Source organism: Polypterus senegalus, chromosome 1, assembly GCF_016835505.1.
Source record: "Polypterus senegalus isolate Bchr_013 chromosome 1, ASM1683550v1, whole genome shotgun sequence".
Classification (NCBI taxonomy): domain Eukaryota; kingdom Metazoa; phylum Chordata; class Cladistia; order Polypteriformes; family Polypteridae; genus Polypterus; species Polypterus senegalus.
In genome coordinates, this window is record NC_053154.1 from 121,574,177 (window position 1) to 121,591,931 (window position 17,755).

At 37.4% G+C, this 17,755-nt stretch overlaps 1 protein-coding gene across 10 annotated transcripts in view; it reads left to right on the forward strand.

The window, feature by feature from the left end:
- The window catches only part of veph1 (ventricular zone expressed PH domain-containing 1), a 220,293-nt gene that overhangs the window by 50,735 nt on the left and 151,803 nt on the right, over positions 1 to 17,755 (forward strand). The gene's annotated exons all lie outside the window — the stretch shown is intronic.

The window sequence follows — 17,755 nt, forward strand, 5'->3', positions numbered from 1 at the left end:
ACTAGGAGTGAGGGAATGAATGAGTGACTAATGCTTCGTTGGAGGTAGCATGTGTTGTAATAGTAATACAAAAAACCTGTAATAATGCAAGGGGGCAGAGTTTCTCAATGTATCCTTGGAGGATTTTGATATTTGAGGGTAGATACAAAGACAAGCAGGGGCTTTAAAAGGGGAATTTGAACTGCAAGGCAATTGTAATTACTTCCTCATGAGAATAAACTTTTTTTACTTGCATACTGGCAGCAGAGAATGAATAAACTGTATAATAAAAGTAGGTGAATCCCAAAGGAGGCTATGCAAGGGAATAATAAATTCAATGTTCTATGTGAGTGATAGCTATTTAAAGTATACCATACATATGTTAAGCATTTTTGAAATAAAGCTTAAAATGTTGGCCAAAGTTTGCGTTAGACTTGACAGAATGCCTTTATTGGAAAAAAAGTATAAAATCCGTCTTGTGAAGGCAAAGCTGTTTAGAAGGCATACGTGCAGATTTCATTAGTCAACTCTGGCAAAGAAAATTTGTGCATACTATTACCAGGAAATGTGTCTTCAGAGATGTCTGCTTATACATTGGTTGCAAAAGAGTTGCTGTAGTTTTTATTTTTTTTCTTTACAAATATTTGCTGTCTTTATTTAGCAAAGACTCCCAGTTTTCTGTGATTCATTACTATCATTTTTCTTATTTTCTGTTAGAAAGTGGTAGTCTTTAATGGAAACAAATGATATGCAGAGCTTCCAAAATGTACTAATATATGGTAAATACAAGTGGAATTCTTCTTTTTTTTTAAATTTAATTAAAAAAATAATAAACAAAATATTATCATACAGCACAGTAAGACTGTTTTTTTCAACCTTTCAGGTTGAAGAGCCTCTTATACTGTACAGCATAATTTATACACTGTCACAAAAGCCACAAAGAGCCATGGCAAGGTTTGGGACAGCCATCCGTGTATTTGGTTTCCTGGCTGCAAATCGAGGTTAATGATAGCACAAAACGAGTCCAAAACAGAACTGAGGGAATAGGGAAAAGGTGGAGGTTTTTAAAGGGGAAGACAGGAAGTGAGGTCAAAAGGGTCAGGCTCATGAAGGTCTTCAGCCATAGGCTCGAGCCCAGATGTGACATCACAGGGGCTGGAGCTGGCAAGGTCTATCTCCATAGGCGCGGACCCAGAAGTCACGTCAACAGGGCCAGGTAGAATCTCCTGTGAATGGTCTGCAGAAAAGGGATACAAAGAGTCAGTGCACTCTGCCACATCCCGGTATGATTCGGAATTGGCCTTACTCCAGCCCTTAAACTTGCGTCCCATGCGCACATGTGTGACAACACCTACTATATTTATGTATGCAGACACTGCATGCATGTATTATTTAAGATGGTGCAATGGGTAGCACTGCCACCTTACAACTGAGTTCTATTCTTGTCTTCTCCTTCTGCATTGTATTGATTGGTGGTGGATATTGATTGGCCTGGAATGAGAGAGTAAGTAGCTGAGATTGCCTTGTGGTACACAAATATGGTTCTTTTGACTAAAGTCTTCTTCCTGTACAGGAAATGGAGATTCAGAAAATGGATGGATGTATTAAACCTTGTAGTGGAAAGGCAAGACATCAAGAGTTGTTGCCTCTTTATTGTAATTCACGGTCACAAGGAAGCTAGAGGACATCACTCTTACTTAACTCTTGACCATCATAAGTGTTATATCTGCATAATCAGTGACCAAGGTTGTTTTTACTGCAATTTACTAGCTTCTATAATAATGTAGTAGTTGACAACTTTAGTTAAATGTTCTGCAGTTATTATAGTCTTTTGTAATAATCCTTTAAATCCACACCAAATGTCTAATTTAATTAAACTGTTTTATTTCAGCATTTACTTTGACTTTTTAATTTAACATTCATATCTTTGGGATATTGTAGGAAACCAGAAATACTAACAAAAACACTAACCACATCCCCACATTGCCTCCTGAATGAAATTTAATAAATGTAAATCATAATGAATAATTCACAGCTGTTTTATTTACATGCTTGAGTAGTTTCATGAAGATGAATGATTATGATAAGCAAAAGAAATCTAGTAGAGAATCGTCTCTTTCATTGTAATTTACTTTCATAGCTTGTATTACAGGTTAACAGTTTTTATGCATGTGTGCATGGAGATCATTTGGATGGCTGTGGTAAGCTCACAAACACCACCTTGGTGCGATTGCTAACTGTATCTCCTGGTTTCTCCACAGCTTTCCTAATGGGTTGTTTTGGTCCAGGGAGCCTATAAATACAGAAGGGTGGAGCCGGGAGGGTTGTCTTTTGACCGAGGAAAACACAGAGAGAGAGAGAGAGAGAGGGAGCTGGAACTCTCTCCATTTTCAGTTATAACTGTTGTTAGAGGCACGTTGACTGGTACACACTCATTTACATTCTGATTTGGACGTTTTCATTTCAAAAGTACCAGTTATGAGGGGAACAGCTGGCTTGGTAACCCAACTGTTGCACCATTGTCCAGAAACTTTATCACATGGTTTTATATTACAATTAGAAAAAAATACAATAGCAGAAACAAATTTAGTACTGAGTGACCTGCTGTGCATTACTACCAGTTTTATATTTAAGATTCATTTAAATTCATACACTGAATACAACTTCTAAAAACTAGAAGTTTGATTAGGCAAAAAATTTTAAATAGCAAATAATGTCCATTTGCCATTAAAACCTTTAACCATTGTTACTCTTCCTTGAATCAATTGCTACAGTAATATGATGTTTTATTTTACTGTATACCTGAGTGTCTGCCAAATATTTGCAGAATAGAAAAAAAGAAACAGCTGTTAATACACTATTGTTTGTTAACCTGTATTTTTCACAATTTATTAATACACTGTTCATAGTTAGGTGCAATGCTTTCATTCACCTTCTAATCTGATTATTCAGTTCAGGGTCCAAGGAACTGGAACCAATCACAGAAGCAGGATACATATGTAATTTAGACATTGTCGCAGTAGGGGGCACTAGTGCTCCCTTCAACCCTCAGGTACCACGCCAAACACCAGGTAAAAGTCCAATAATTATTATTTATTATAATAATTAAGTGCACAAAGCACCACCACTCCACTTTTCTCAATAAACAATAACCAATCCAATAATAAATCACAATCCTCCACTCCCTGACGCGTTGCCCTCCTACCACCCAGCTAAGCTCGTCGTCTGGGAGCTCCCTCAGTCTTTTTATATTCCCTGACCCGGAAGTGTTCCCAATCCAACAGTCCACAAGTCCTTATTCCTTCTGGGTCAGAGTAAACAATGCTTTTCCTCACCCCGGAAGCCCGTCGCTCTTCCTGTGACGAACTTCCGGGTCATAGTGCGCAAAAGAGTCCACTGGCCTCCCGACAGCGACTCCCAGTGGCCCCCAAGGTATCCAGCAGGGCTGTGCATAAAAACTACATAGTCCATGAGGCCCTGCTGGAATTCGGGGCCCGTACATGCTCTCGGCAGAGCTCCTGGCGGCCTGGGGGTTAGGGCCGGAATATGAAACCGGCCATCCATTACAACAAACATTTTCCTTAAAGGTATAAATTATATTTTCTAAGCAATTAATTTTCTCTAAGCAGCCAAAATTGCACTATTAAATTAGATCATGTTCATATTCTCCAGACACACCCACCCACCCACACAAACAGACACATACATGCACACCCACACACATACACATACACATATATATAACTGCAGTGCTGCTAGTGTATCTCAAGCTATTTCCCCAATTTGCACTTGAAGTTGATGTTAGCACGTTGTTCTAACTGCGATATTGCGCTGATTAACTATGCACACTTCTAACTCAAACGGTAATTAAAATACTACTACATGCCGAAACCAATCCAGACCTGTTCTAACATTCTGCGCTCCCCTCCACAACAATGTGTGCATAATCTGATCTCTCACTCTCCCGCTCTACCACAATTCCAAGAACGTTTTGACTGCTCCTCATATATATGAGCGCCCGCCACAATTATTGGCACCCCTGGTAAGATGTGTTCTTAGGCTTGTAATAAATTCTTTTTTTTCCCAAAAACATAGGCTCACAACACAAAAAAGACAAAAATCTAACCTTTAATTGAAGTACATTTATTCATTGGGGGGAAAAAAATCCCACATTAAGAAATACATTTTTTACATGAAATCATATGTGCCACAATTATTGGCACCCCTAACAATTCCTATAAAATAAATGTAATTGAAGCGTTTTTGTAATTTCTAGTTTAGGTTTTAAAGTTGATCAGAGTAAATTGGACCCTTTAATTAGTAATTAATTACTTCCTGTGTCCCTGGGGTATAAATATGACGTGACACAGAGTCCTATTGCTCTTAGCCACTCTTCAACATGGGAAAGACAAGAGAACATGCTGTTCAAGTAAGGCAGATGTGTGTCGACCTTCACAAATCAGGTAATGGCTACAAGAAAATAGCTACTCGTCTAAATCTGCCTGTATCTACAGTCAGAGGAATAACAAAGAACTGTAAAACAACGGGAACAGTGACAAACAAGGCTGGACGAGGACCCAAGTTTATCTTACTACCGCGCACAGTGAGTAGGATGATAAGAGAAGTCAAAAATTCTCTAAAGCTCAGAGAACTGCACCAAAGAGTGGTATCTTGGGGTCACAAAGTCTCCATGACAACCATAAGATGCTATCTCCATGCCAACAAGCTGTTTGGGAGACATGCAAGGAAAAAGCCTTTTCTCACCTACAGTCACAAATGTAAATGTCTGGTGTTTGCTAAGCGGTACTGGGGCTTCAACTGGGACCATGTGCTTTGGTCAGATGAGATTAAAATTGGGTCTGGCGTGAATCCAAGAATGAGTATGCAGAAAAGCACCTCATGCCCACTGTAAGTATGGTGGAGGATATGTGGTGCTGTGAGGCTGTTTCTCTTCCAAAGGCCCTGGGAACATTGTTAGGACATATGGCATCATGAACTCCTTGAAATACCAGGACATTTTAAATCAAAATCTCTGCCAGAAAGCTGAAGATGGGTCGTCATTGGGTCTTCCATCATGAAAATGACCCTAAACATATGGCAAAATCTACACAAAAAAGGCTCTGCAGATACAAAATCAAGCTCCTTTCATGGCCTTCTCAGTCCCCAGACCTCAACCTCATTGAAAACCTGTGGGGTGAGCTGAAAAGGAGAGGACCCAGGACTCTGGATGATCTAGAAAGATTGTGCACAGAGGAATGGTCAAATATCCCTGTCTCTGTATTCTCCAACCTTGTGAAATGTTAGAGGAGAAGATTAAATGCTGTCTTGTTCGCAAAAAGGGGCTGTACGAAATACTAACAGCAGGGGTGCCAATAATTGTGGCACACATGATTTCATGTAAAAACCTTATTTCTTAATGTGAGATTTATTTCCCAATGAATAAATGTACTTCAATTAAAGGTTGGATTTTTCTCTCTTTTGTGTTGTGAGCCTATATTTTTTTTTAACCAAGGGAGCCAATAATTGTGGAGTGCACTCTCTCTCTCTCTCTCTCTTTATATATATATATATATATATATATATATATATATATACTAATAAAAGGCAAAGCCCTCACTGACTGACTGACTGACTGACTGACTGACTGACTCAACTTTCCAACATCAGTAATTTTCCAACTTCCCGTGTAGGTAGAAGCCTGACCCCATCTTCACGAAATTTGGTAGGCCATATTGAATTTTCCAAACGTCACTAATTCTTCAACTTCCCATGTAGGTAGAAGGCTGAAATTTGGCAGGCTCATTCCTTACAGCTTACTTACAAAAGTTAAGCAGGTTTCATTTTGAAATTCTACGCGTAACGGTCATAACAGTCAACAATGTCCGCCATGTTGAACTTTCTTATTCATGGCCCCATCTTCACAAAATTTGGTAGGCGGCTTCCCTGCACTAACCGAAACCAATGTACGTACTTATTTCGGTGCTATGACGCCACTGTCAGCCACCATATTGAACTTTTCAACGTCACTAATTCACCAACTTCCTGTGTAGGTAGAAGGCTGAAATTTGGTACTTATTTCGGTGGTATGATGCCACTGTCGGCCGCCATATTGAATTTTAAAAAGTCTTTGTTACTTATGGGCCCATCTTTAGGGAATCCCTCTAGTCAATGAGTGACACCTCTCTCCAGATACCTGGGCTTTTAAGGTCCTGAGACCAAAAGGGGAGGAGTTAATTGCACTCACTGGATGGTTTCTCTACACTTTGGAGGCAAAAGAAGATGACACAGTGGCAATGGCTCCTCTCTGCCCACTGTGGTATTATATGCCTGGGAGGAACCTGGATGGGGACCCTCTGATACACATGTGTGACAATACACAGTATACACACACACACACACACACACACACGACATTGCCAATAAAAAGTTTCCCGTTTTTATTGAAATTTAGGGAATTCAAGTCCAGTAAATAACCTGAAATGGTACATTTTTCCATTGTAGCAATTTTATTTATTTTTGAAAGCACATTTCAAATTAAGTCCAGCAGGCTATACACTATTTAACATGCACACGTACCGGTCCCGGTACATAACTACGATTGGACGACGTCACAGCCATGTCACAGCCATGTGTGCATGCCCCTCTGTCATGCACCTCGACATACTACACATCAAATGAAAATTCAGAGTCTCGTCTTCCCGATGATATAAACCATTTTGACACACAACAACCACAGCACTGACACTAAATCCTTTTTTACAGAGAAGTAAATACTTTTTAAGAGCTGACTTTTCCTATCTTTGACTACCTTTGAAGGCTCTCTGCAAGTCAAACATCAATATTTCCGAGCAATATTGATCTCATTCTGTCCATAAGGCTCCAGGGAATATAATCCAGTAAAACGATTAGGTCCAAAACACACGATAGATCCTCAAAGGGACAAAAACTCCAGAAAACGTTTTTTAACTTGCGACTAGCTCCGACATTTTTTTTCAATTCTATTGGTCATATCAGACGTAATTTGTTTCTGTCGGCAATAACCATGCTAAAGCATGTTACACGGAAGTGTTAGCTTCTGATTGACACCTAAGTTGGCCAATCACGAGGGGTCTGGGGGGTGACTGGCACCTTGTATAGCCAACGAGTGTCACAGACAGCTGAACGATGACGCACAACTCCAAACCCTGGTAGAATCTACCAGTATGATTGGACGCTGTGAGTGACACTCCAAACTTACAGCCAGTGAGCAGCTGAGCACGCCGATATGTAACTTGCTATGCCATCTTGTAAACAAAACCGATCGGAGCTGCGCAAAGCTGGAATTTGTGCCAGTCTGCAGACTTGGTGCGTGGTTGTTTATTGTGATTTCACCTAGTTTTTTCGCATTTTAAATATGGATAAACATACAGATTAAAGTAAATACACTCTCGATTAAGTAGTAGAGGCATGTACGCGGCGTGACAGTGATCAATCGGACAATGGATAAGTCTGAGGCAGAGAGCGACATGTGACACACCCTTGTGCTTTCTGCCTTCTAGGGATTGCTACAATCAGTGGCACATGGAAAAACGCTGAGCTGTGTTGTAACAGTTTGTAAAAAATGTATATAGTTTGTGTGCATTTTATTAAAAAAAAAATAAAAAATAAAATATATATATTTTTTTGGCCCATAAGACTTGTTTTGACTATTTTTATATTGAAATGTGTATTTTTTATTGTTTTTAGTATGGAATATAAATTTCCATAACTAATAGAGTGACACTGTGAGTTGATATAGATTCCTTTAGGTGTAAGCTTTCAGTAGAGCCCTCATTGATATATGTGGGTTGAAGCATTCAAAAGTTATTACACTTTTTCCATACGTTCCAAAATGTAAATAATGGATAAACCATAGGTCCCTCTAAAAAGCACCTGGACATGCCCACATAAAACTGGTGTAAAATGTCATTTTACAGGTATTCTTTTCAAATTTGAAATGTGAGTAGTCAACAAGTTATTCTGTTGGTACATAGTGTGTTTCTGTCCCCACCTACCTACTGCAGCTATAGAGGCCTTTATTTTCACAAGAAAACTTAGGCGAGAACAAAAAAATTCATTTTTTCTGTGAGTTCTAATGTGCATAACTTTTGATCAGTTACACCTACAGTGATTCTGACTACTAAGGGTGAAACTAGAGAATGTTACCTTTACAAAGAGACCAAACATGTGTTTATACTCCAGATAGTTCAATAACAGCAATGATTCTAATTTGGAGAGGTCAAATTACAAGCGATTTAGCAAAAATGACCCCGCTTGATAAGGGGTTTAAGAGTACATTATAGCTATAAAAACTATGTATGTACCCTATTTCAAAGGTGCAACAATTTATTTTGAGGTGGTATGCAAGATTTGTTTTTGAAGCCTCATTTGGCATGCTTTTTACAAAGCAATGACTTGTCATAAATACTGGGGGGATGGAACAAAAATTACAGTCTACAGCTTAGACTGTAATCAAACAATAACAACAACAGTGACAGTAATAATTAACAAACAGATGTAGTATATGATACACAGATGCATCAAAATAAACTTAAGCAATCCATACGGAAATTTGTATGCATTCCTAAAGGGTGTTTTAATTTAAAATATAAACCTTTCTGAAGTGAGCTTACGGTAAAGCTTTACTTTAAATCTCTACAAAATATCATCCTCCTTGGCTCACCTCCATCTATGACTTGATTGTTCACTCCTGACACACTGAAAAAAATTCTCCATAGTCTCTTGCAGAAAAAAATACTCTCTAATGTCATGCACTGATTGGATACTGGCATTCCATTATTTGCATACTTGACAAGAATCAGTAAACAAGCTTCACAGGTAAATGTTTAAAGATAATCCTTATACTTTGATTTCATATAATTTTGTGATTATATTAATACAATCATTTTATTTAAGATGAATAATAGTATTTATATCTGTATAATTAATGGGTGAAGCACTGTTAAATTAAGACTGTACTGTCACCATCACCTTTTAGTCTTCTGGCTTTAGTAGAGAGCCAACGAGTTTGAAATCTTTGTATATAGTTACTAAAATGCATCTTTTTCTTTCACTCATGTCACATGGATTTGGTCTTTTTTGGCAAATGTGAAATGCCAAAAATACAAAAAGATAGATAGCCTGACAATACAGGTCAATCACTAAGTTTTTTGAAATGTCTTGCCTCAAGTGTGTATTTTTTCTAGTGAGTCTTTTAGACATATATTGCTGTAATCAAATATCCCCCCTCAACATTCTAAAACTGTTGAACCATAATTTTACATGAAATCTCTCCACATCTTTTTCCTACCAGTTCTGGCTTCACTTTCATGTCCTCAGGTTGCTGTGTACAGATCTGACATTAATGGTCCAACTCAAAGCATCTTTAAGCATTTGCCAGCTGATTAAATCGCAGAAGTCTGGTACTGTAAATCATCTAAAGTATGGTATTCTTGGTTGTCTATTAGATTGATTCTGTCTGATAAATTAAGTTTTTATTTTTAATTTTGCAGATTCAGGATAGATAATGTTGGATATGAATTACTTGTAAAACAAAACTTATTAAGTAAACATAAAGCTCTTTATCAACAAAATTTCGCCGTCTGCATGGAAAAAATTAAACAAGACTTGCATAGATGGTCAACCCTTCATCTCACACTAGCTGGAAGAATTAACACTGTTAAGATGAATATTCTTCCTAAGCTCCTTTTTTATTTCAAAACATTCCAATATACATTAATAAATCATTCTTTAAGCAATTAGATTCAACAATAACCTAATTTATTTGGAATTCAAAACATCCACGCATCAAAAGAGCGACCCTACAAAGACAAAAGGCAGAAGGCGGCATGGCTCTACCTAACTTCCAGTTTTATTACTGGGTAGCAAATATACAGGCGATAAGAACCTGGACACAAATAGAAGAACATACACAGGCTTGGACCGCAATAGAAGTAAAATCCTGCAGTACTTCTTTGTATTCCTTGCTCTGTGCTCCAATAAACACACGTTATCAGCAATATACAAATAACCCAATTGTGCTCCACTCACTTAAAATCTGGAACCAATGTAGAAAGCATTTTAAGACGGAGACGCTTCTATCTGTGGCACCCCTGCAAGAGAACCACCTCTTTCAACCTTTACAAACATATGCAGTTTTTAATATCTGGAAAAAATTTGGAATTAACTTGCTTACAGATCTTTTATATAGACAACATCTTTGCATCCTATGAACAATTACATTCCAAATTTAACATTCCAGCTACACATTTCTTTCACTATCTTCAAATCAGGAACTTTGTTAAACAGAACCTTCCAGATTTTCCTCATCTTGCACCCTCATCCACGCTGGAAATAATATTGCTCAATCTCAAGGAATTAGACTCCATCTCTACAATATATAAAATCATTTTATAATCCCTCCCTTTCAAAGATCCAAGAGGACACTGGGAAAAAGATCTCTCAATTAATATATCAGAAAAGGAGTGGAAAGTAGCAATGCAGAGAATTCACTCGAGCTCCATATGCGCAAAGCATACAATTATACAACTCAAAATTATATATCGAGCACATCTGTCTTGACTAAAACTCTCCAAAACGCTTCCAGGGCATGATCCAACCTAAGTAACACTGCAATCAAGCCCCAGCCTCACCGGGTCACATGTTCTGGGCCTGCACCAAATTAGCATTATTCTGGACAAAAATTTTTAATTACCTCTCAGACAGTCTTGGACTCACAATCCCTCCTAACCCATTAACAGCTGTGGGAGGGGCTTAAAGTGGAGAAGGACAAACAAATTGTGATTGCATTCACTACACTGTTGGCACGCAGACTTATTCTGATAAACTGGAAGAACCCAAACTCTCCTCTTTTAAGTCAGTGGGAAACCGATGTGTTATATTATTTGAAATTGGAAAAAATCAAATACTCAGTTAGAGGATCCGTACAGACTTTTTCAAAACATGGCAGGATCTAATCAGTAATATTTTAAAATAAGTTTATAAAGCACAGATAATTTATTAATTTAGGTATGTTTACAAGCCTTAAATTTAACGCTGTTTGGCTTGCTCTCTCTCTCAGGGGTGTGGATTGATCTGTTCTTAACTCAATTCTTCTTTTTGTAAAAACTTGATTGCTTTGTATGGATCGTAATAAAATTAATAAAAAAGAACAAAAATAAACCAAAACTTGTTTACAAGTTGCCTGATGAAGGGGCCTAAGCTCCCTCAAGAGCTTGCATATTATAATCTGCTCAGTTAGCCAATAAAAGTGTCATTTTGCTTGACTTCTCATTGAAAAACAAAAACAATAAAATTAGATATGAGTCAAAAATTGGAATTGAGTCATTTTTAACTGCAGCCTGAAGGTAGCCTTAGTAGCCTGTAGCAACATAAGGACTCGAACGATATGGATTTTTCAATACATTTTTAACATTGTGACTTTTTTTCTAGCATTGTCCCATGATTGAGATGGCAGTTGCCCATTGCCCACCTTAGTTGGTGCACCTTAGTTGAGGCCCTTTGCAATACACACACTACATACCCCCTATTTGCACCCCTGCCTTATACACTGGCATTGAAAATGTTGGAATAACCAAGAAAAGTAAATTTTTTGCTGGAAATATAGCCAAGACATCATGTTGCAAATGACTATTACTGTTTGAAATTAGGGGTTTATAATTTATTATTTTACATATGACAGCAACACCTCATTTTTCAGCAACTATTACCACAGCATCCTAATGGTAAACTCACCCAGCTCATCCTTTATTCATCATGTTTAAATATTATTAAGTTATTAGAGTAACTCCTTTAATTTTAGCATAGCTGAAACCTGTTGTTCTGTTCAATAAAACAATATACAGTATTGTCTTTCCTTGGGTTGTAACGTTCTGGCATTCCTAAAGTTCAATTATGAATTAAAAAATGGCCAAAACTAAATAGCTTTTTCAAAAAACACATCAATTAAGGCTATTTCATCTGATAGATTGTCAAGCAACTGAGCATTTCATACAAAATTGTCCATTACTGTCATGAGAACAAAAGGCACCGATGCAGAATTGCACAAGAGACTAAGGACATCACGGTTTGTAGCTTGAGAAACAGATACCTTACAGGCCCTTAGCTGGCTGCTTCCTTAATTAATTTAAACCAAATACCAGTGTCACCTGCAACAGCGAAAGACAACTCCAGGATACTGGCCTTAATGGCAGAGTTTCAAAGTAAAAGCTATATCTGAAACAGACAAATAATAAAAAATAATATGAAAAGGTTAAACGTGACACAGGATTTGAATCACCCAGAAATCGACTGTTGACTATATGTGTTTATTTGCCTATTTTAAACTTTTCTTTTCACTGCCGTTTACATTCCTATTTGGTATTTACAGTATATATATATTCTGTGTACACGCTAACCATAGACAAGAGAGGACCCTGCATCTCCTAAGCACCTTACTAAAATGATGCAAGTCCCTATCTGTCTTGGTGAGGTGGTTTACACTCTTTTTCCATTCTCAAGCACTTCATAAAGCAAACACTCTTCATCTCATATATCTGAATTGTGCAACACTGCTGTTTTTTCCTCCTAACGGTGAGCTTTAACTCTGACTTGCGCCAACTTCTAGGCTCATTTACCCCACTGTCTTGGAGTGGTTTCAGACTTGTTCTGGAGTCAGTTCTGACCAAGCCCCAAGTGTCAGTATGTAGTTGGCTACATGCTTGAGTCTTTTCCTGTTAGCTTCAATGACAAATCTTTTTATGGCAGCCTTCTTTCAGAACACTTCTTAAAGGGATAGCACAGTCTGCCTGTAGTTTCACTGACCTCCTAACATATCTTCATGCTTCTTTGTCATTTCTCTGTCACTTTCTCTCCTTTTCTCTCACATTCAATCTGTCTAAGTTGCGTGCTAGACATCTCAGACAGTTTCTGACTTGCCTGCCCTCTCAAAAGTCTTGTTTTTTCCAAGATGGTTATTCTCCTTCTTTGATTTCCTGGCGGGCTGCTCTCCCACATTATCATACATGACAGGAACTTCTGAAACCTAGTGGCCTACACCTTTCTGCACTTTGGCCTTATAGTTCTCTGTTTGTTTAGTGTTTAGTGGTTAGTGGTGAGATTGCCTTTTGTCCATTTACAATGTGGTGGTGCTCTTCCCTCCTTGCATTATTTTACTGTATACCACACACATCTGACATTATTTTAAATTTACGCTGTAGAAGAAACTATACTCTTTGTTTTGTTTCTTAATGAAACTGAGAGTCTACTTTACTGTACTGTACTGTCTTGTACAAAGGTTAAAGTATTAAAGAAACTATCAACATATTTCAATCAACTTCTACAGTGAAAAAGAGCCCTTTTTATTTATACAACCCTTGGTGATGTCCCAGACTGCGTTACTAATTCAGTCTCAAACTAGTGACTACTCATGTCATTTACATATAACATGATATCAGTATAATTTAGCAAAAAAGAACAAGAATCAAAGCTCAGAAGGAGAACGTTTCTTACATATTCTATTCTTTACTCAATTAGAAACAAGTGTCAAAAATAATTTTATTTACATTCATTTTCTTCATCTTTTCAATTGTTCCACTTATTTTCCTATTCAGTCCCTGAAGGACTGAGCAGCAAATTGCTTGCATATGCCAGAGTATTGTCAACAACATACTGTTTAATATTGTAATTCCAAGGGATAATAAACCCCTTTTTAGTGAAAGGTTTTGCCAATATATGTTAATAATGTGGTTTGGAGTTTGATGTACTCATTCGAAAGAACAATAATGCAAAAGACAGCAGAAACACCCTGCAGATATAGCTAATTGGTTTTATGGAGCTATTAAACTTTTTGAAATTTTATACAACTGCAATTTAAGTGTAAAATGCTTTTTAATATATTACTGTGAATGCAATAAACAAGTGGTTTTGCAGTGAACATAAATATGGTTTATTATCTCAGTTTGATCTTAAGTTTTAAACATTTTTCGTAGAAATTAATATTTTAGCATGTTAACAGATAATAGTGTATATGTTACACACTCTATAATAGTATATATAGACTTGTTGTTCTCTCTAATTGTTCCTTAATAAAGAATCTTGTGCTATTTTAAACAAAATGCTAACAGCAAACAAATAACCAGTTCATTGCAAGGCACCTTCACCCACACACATGCACCTAAAAGGGATGACTTTGAGATTTAGAAGAAAACTTGAGTATTTGGAGAAAACTTGCGTGGACATTTAGAACAGGATTCAAACACATTCTCCTGAAGCAATGAGGCAGCATGGCAATTTACTCTGCTACCATGCTGCTTATTTTACATTATTCATGATGTGACAAAAAAGAATGTTACCAATGTATGTATCTGATGCATGCAGTATACTATACTGTATAGCAGGGGTCCCCAGCTCCAGTCCTGGGGTGCACCAGTGGCTGCAGGTTTTCATTCTAACCATTTTCTTAATTAGTGACCTGTTTTTGCTCCTAATTAACTTCTATTAGATTAATTTTATTTGACTTGACCTTGAAGACTCAAACCCCTTAATTGTTTCTTTTTCCTTAATTAGCAGCCAAACAATAATGAGATACAAAATGAGCCAAAACATGACCAGCAAACTGTGACCATCATACAATATCTGAAAATAAAGAAAGGTAAAGGTCTCGGGAATAATGATCTGCTCAAGTCCCCAAAACATTTAACAGTGCTCTTAGAAAAGAGAAAATCAACAATTTGGAAATTAATGCTATTGCACAATGAGAGCAGCAACAATCCATGGAATTAACAAGTTTAATTAACAACAAGAATCAGAGCCTACCATGTTTCCCCGAAAATAAGACAGGGTCTTATATTAATTTTTCCTCCAAAAGACCTGCTAGGGCTTATTTTAAGGGGATGTCTTGTTCCTCCATGAACAACAATCTACATTTATTCCTGAACAAAAATCTACATTTCTCTGTATTATGAAAAAAAATCTTGGAAGGCTTGGAAGGAGACGATATGTGATTTTCTCAGAGACACTTTAACGACCCGCAAGACAAGGTAGTGTGACAAATGGACAGCTGCTGCATAGGCTTTTAAATGATCGACATGCAGCGCATCAAACAGAACATTTAGCTTGGCAGCAGTAAGACAGCGGCTGATCAGACTGCGTAGTGTGTGTTCAGCCCTCACTTCACAACACGAGTGGCAGAGGCGCGAAGTGGCTGGCACACAGTGCGCCCAAGGGAGTGGGCGACTGAAGTGAGCTGGGGGCACAACCCCGTAGTATTCTTGAACAAAAATCTACATTTATTCAAATACAGTCATGTCATCATCTGGAGCATCATCACAACTCTCCAAACCCCAAATTCAATTATGAATTTCTTGCGACTCCATTTCCTTTACAACAACAACATTTATTTATATAGCACATTTTCATACAAATAATGTAGCTCAAAGTGCTTTACATGATAAAGAAAAGAGAAATAAAAGACAAAGTAAGAATTAGAATAAGACAACACTGATTAACATAGAATAACAGTAAGGTCCAATGCCCAGGGAGGACAGAAAAAACAAAAAAAAACAAAACTCCAGATGGCTGGAGAGAAAAAATAAAATCTGCAGGGGTTCCAGGCCATGGGACCACCCGTCCCCTCTGGGCTTACTACCTAACATAAATGAAAACAGTCCTCATTGTATTTAGGGTTCTCTTGGAAGGACTTGATGATGGTGGTCATGTAGACTTCTGGCTTTTAATCCATCAATGTAGGACATCACGGTGCTTTGATTAGGTGGGGATGAAACAGAAGAGATAGTAGGGGTCAGTACGGATTTTAAAGCCACCATGAATAGTTATTATAATAAATTGAATATACAGAGTATCAGGATTAAATGAAGGTGAAGTTATCAGAAAGCCATGTTAAAGTAATGTGTTTTAACAGTTTTTTTTTAGTGCTCCACCGTATCAGCCTGGCGAATTCCTATTGGCAGGCTATTCCAGATTTTAGGTGCATAACAGGAGAAGGCCGCCTCACCAGTACTTTTAAGTTTTGCTCTTGGAACTCTAAGCAGAGACTCATTTGAGGATCTAAGGTTACGATTTGGTATATATGGTGTCAGACACTCCGATATATAAGATGGAGCGAGATTATTTAAGGCTTTGTAAACCGTAAGCAGTATTTTAAAGTCAATTCTGAATGACACAGGTAACCAGTGTAGTGACATCAAAACTGGAGAAATGTGCTTGGATTTTCTTTTCCTAGTTAGGATTCTAGCAGCTGCATTCTGCACTTGTTGCAAACGATTTATGTCTTTTTTGGGTAGTCCTGAGAGGAGTGCGTTACAGTAATCTAGACGACTGAAAACAAAAGCGTGAACTAATCTTTCAGCAACTTTTAATGATATAAGAGGTCTAACTTTTGCTATGTTTCTTAAGTGAAAAAATGTTGTTCTAGTGGTCTAATTAATATGCGATTTAAAATTTAGGTTACAGTCAACTGTTACCTCTAAGTTCTTTACCTCCGTCTTGACTTTTAATCCTAATACATCAAGTTTATTTCTAATAATCTCATTGTCTCCATTATTGCCAATCACTAAAATGTCTGTTTTCTATTTATTTAGCTTGAGAAAATTACTATTCATCCAATTAGAAGCACAAGTAAGACATTGTGTTAGTGAATTAACAGTGTCTGGGGTCATCAGGTGCTATTGATAAATACAGCTGTGTGTCATCAACATAGCTGTGGTAACTCACGTTGTGCTTCGAGATAATCTAACCTAATGGAAGCATGTAGATTGAAAAGAGCAGCAGACCCAGGATAGAGCCTTGTGGAACACCATATAGAATATCATGTGTCTTTGAGTGATAATTACCACAACTAACAAAGAATTTTCTACCTGCCAGGTAGGATTCAAACCAATTTAAGACACTGCCAGAGAGGCCCACCCATTGACTAAGGCGATTTCTAAGAATATTGTGATCAATGGTATCAAATGCGGCACTCAAATCTAAGAGGATGAAAACAGATAAATGGCCTCTGTCTGCATTTACCTGCAAGTCATTTACTACTTTAACGAGTGCAGTTTCTGTGCTGTGATTTGTTCTAAAACCTGACTGAAATTTATCAAGGACAGCATGTTTATTGAGGTGATCATTAAGCTGCATAACTGACTGCCTTCTCTAAAATTTTACTTAAGAAAGGCAGGTTAGAAATTGGTCTAAAATTTTCAAAAGCAGAGGAGTCAAGATTATTTTTCTTGAGTAGGGGTTTAACTACAGCAGTCTTAAGACAGTCCGGGAAGACCCCCGTATCTAATGATGAGTTTACCATGTCAAGAATATTATCAATTAGTTCGCCCGATACTACTTTGAAAAAACTTGTTGGTATTGGGTCAAGGACGCAGGTGGAGGGTCTCAGTTGAGAAATGTAAATCAGGTAAATCGATCGTGGTGAAAGAATTTAGTTTGTTTATAATGGAGTACTGGGGCTCAGGAGGATCCGCAGTGTTGGGGAGATATACTATATTATTTCTAATATCATTAATTTTTTGATTGAAGAATACAGCAATACCCTCACAGGTTACACTGGAGGTATTTTGGAGACATTCCTTTGTGTTACCTGGGTTTAGCAGACGATCAATCGTAGAGAATAAGACTCTAGGATTACTAGCATTGTTATTTACTGTATAATCTTAGAGAAAGAGCAGCACCTCTCAAAATGGTGTGTTATTGTATTCTGTTATTTTAACCTTCAATATTTCATAGTGGATAGTTTAGTTTT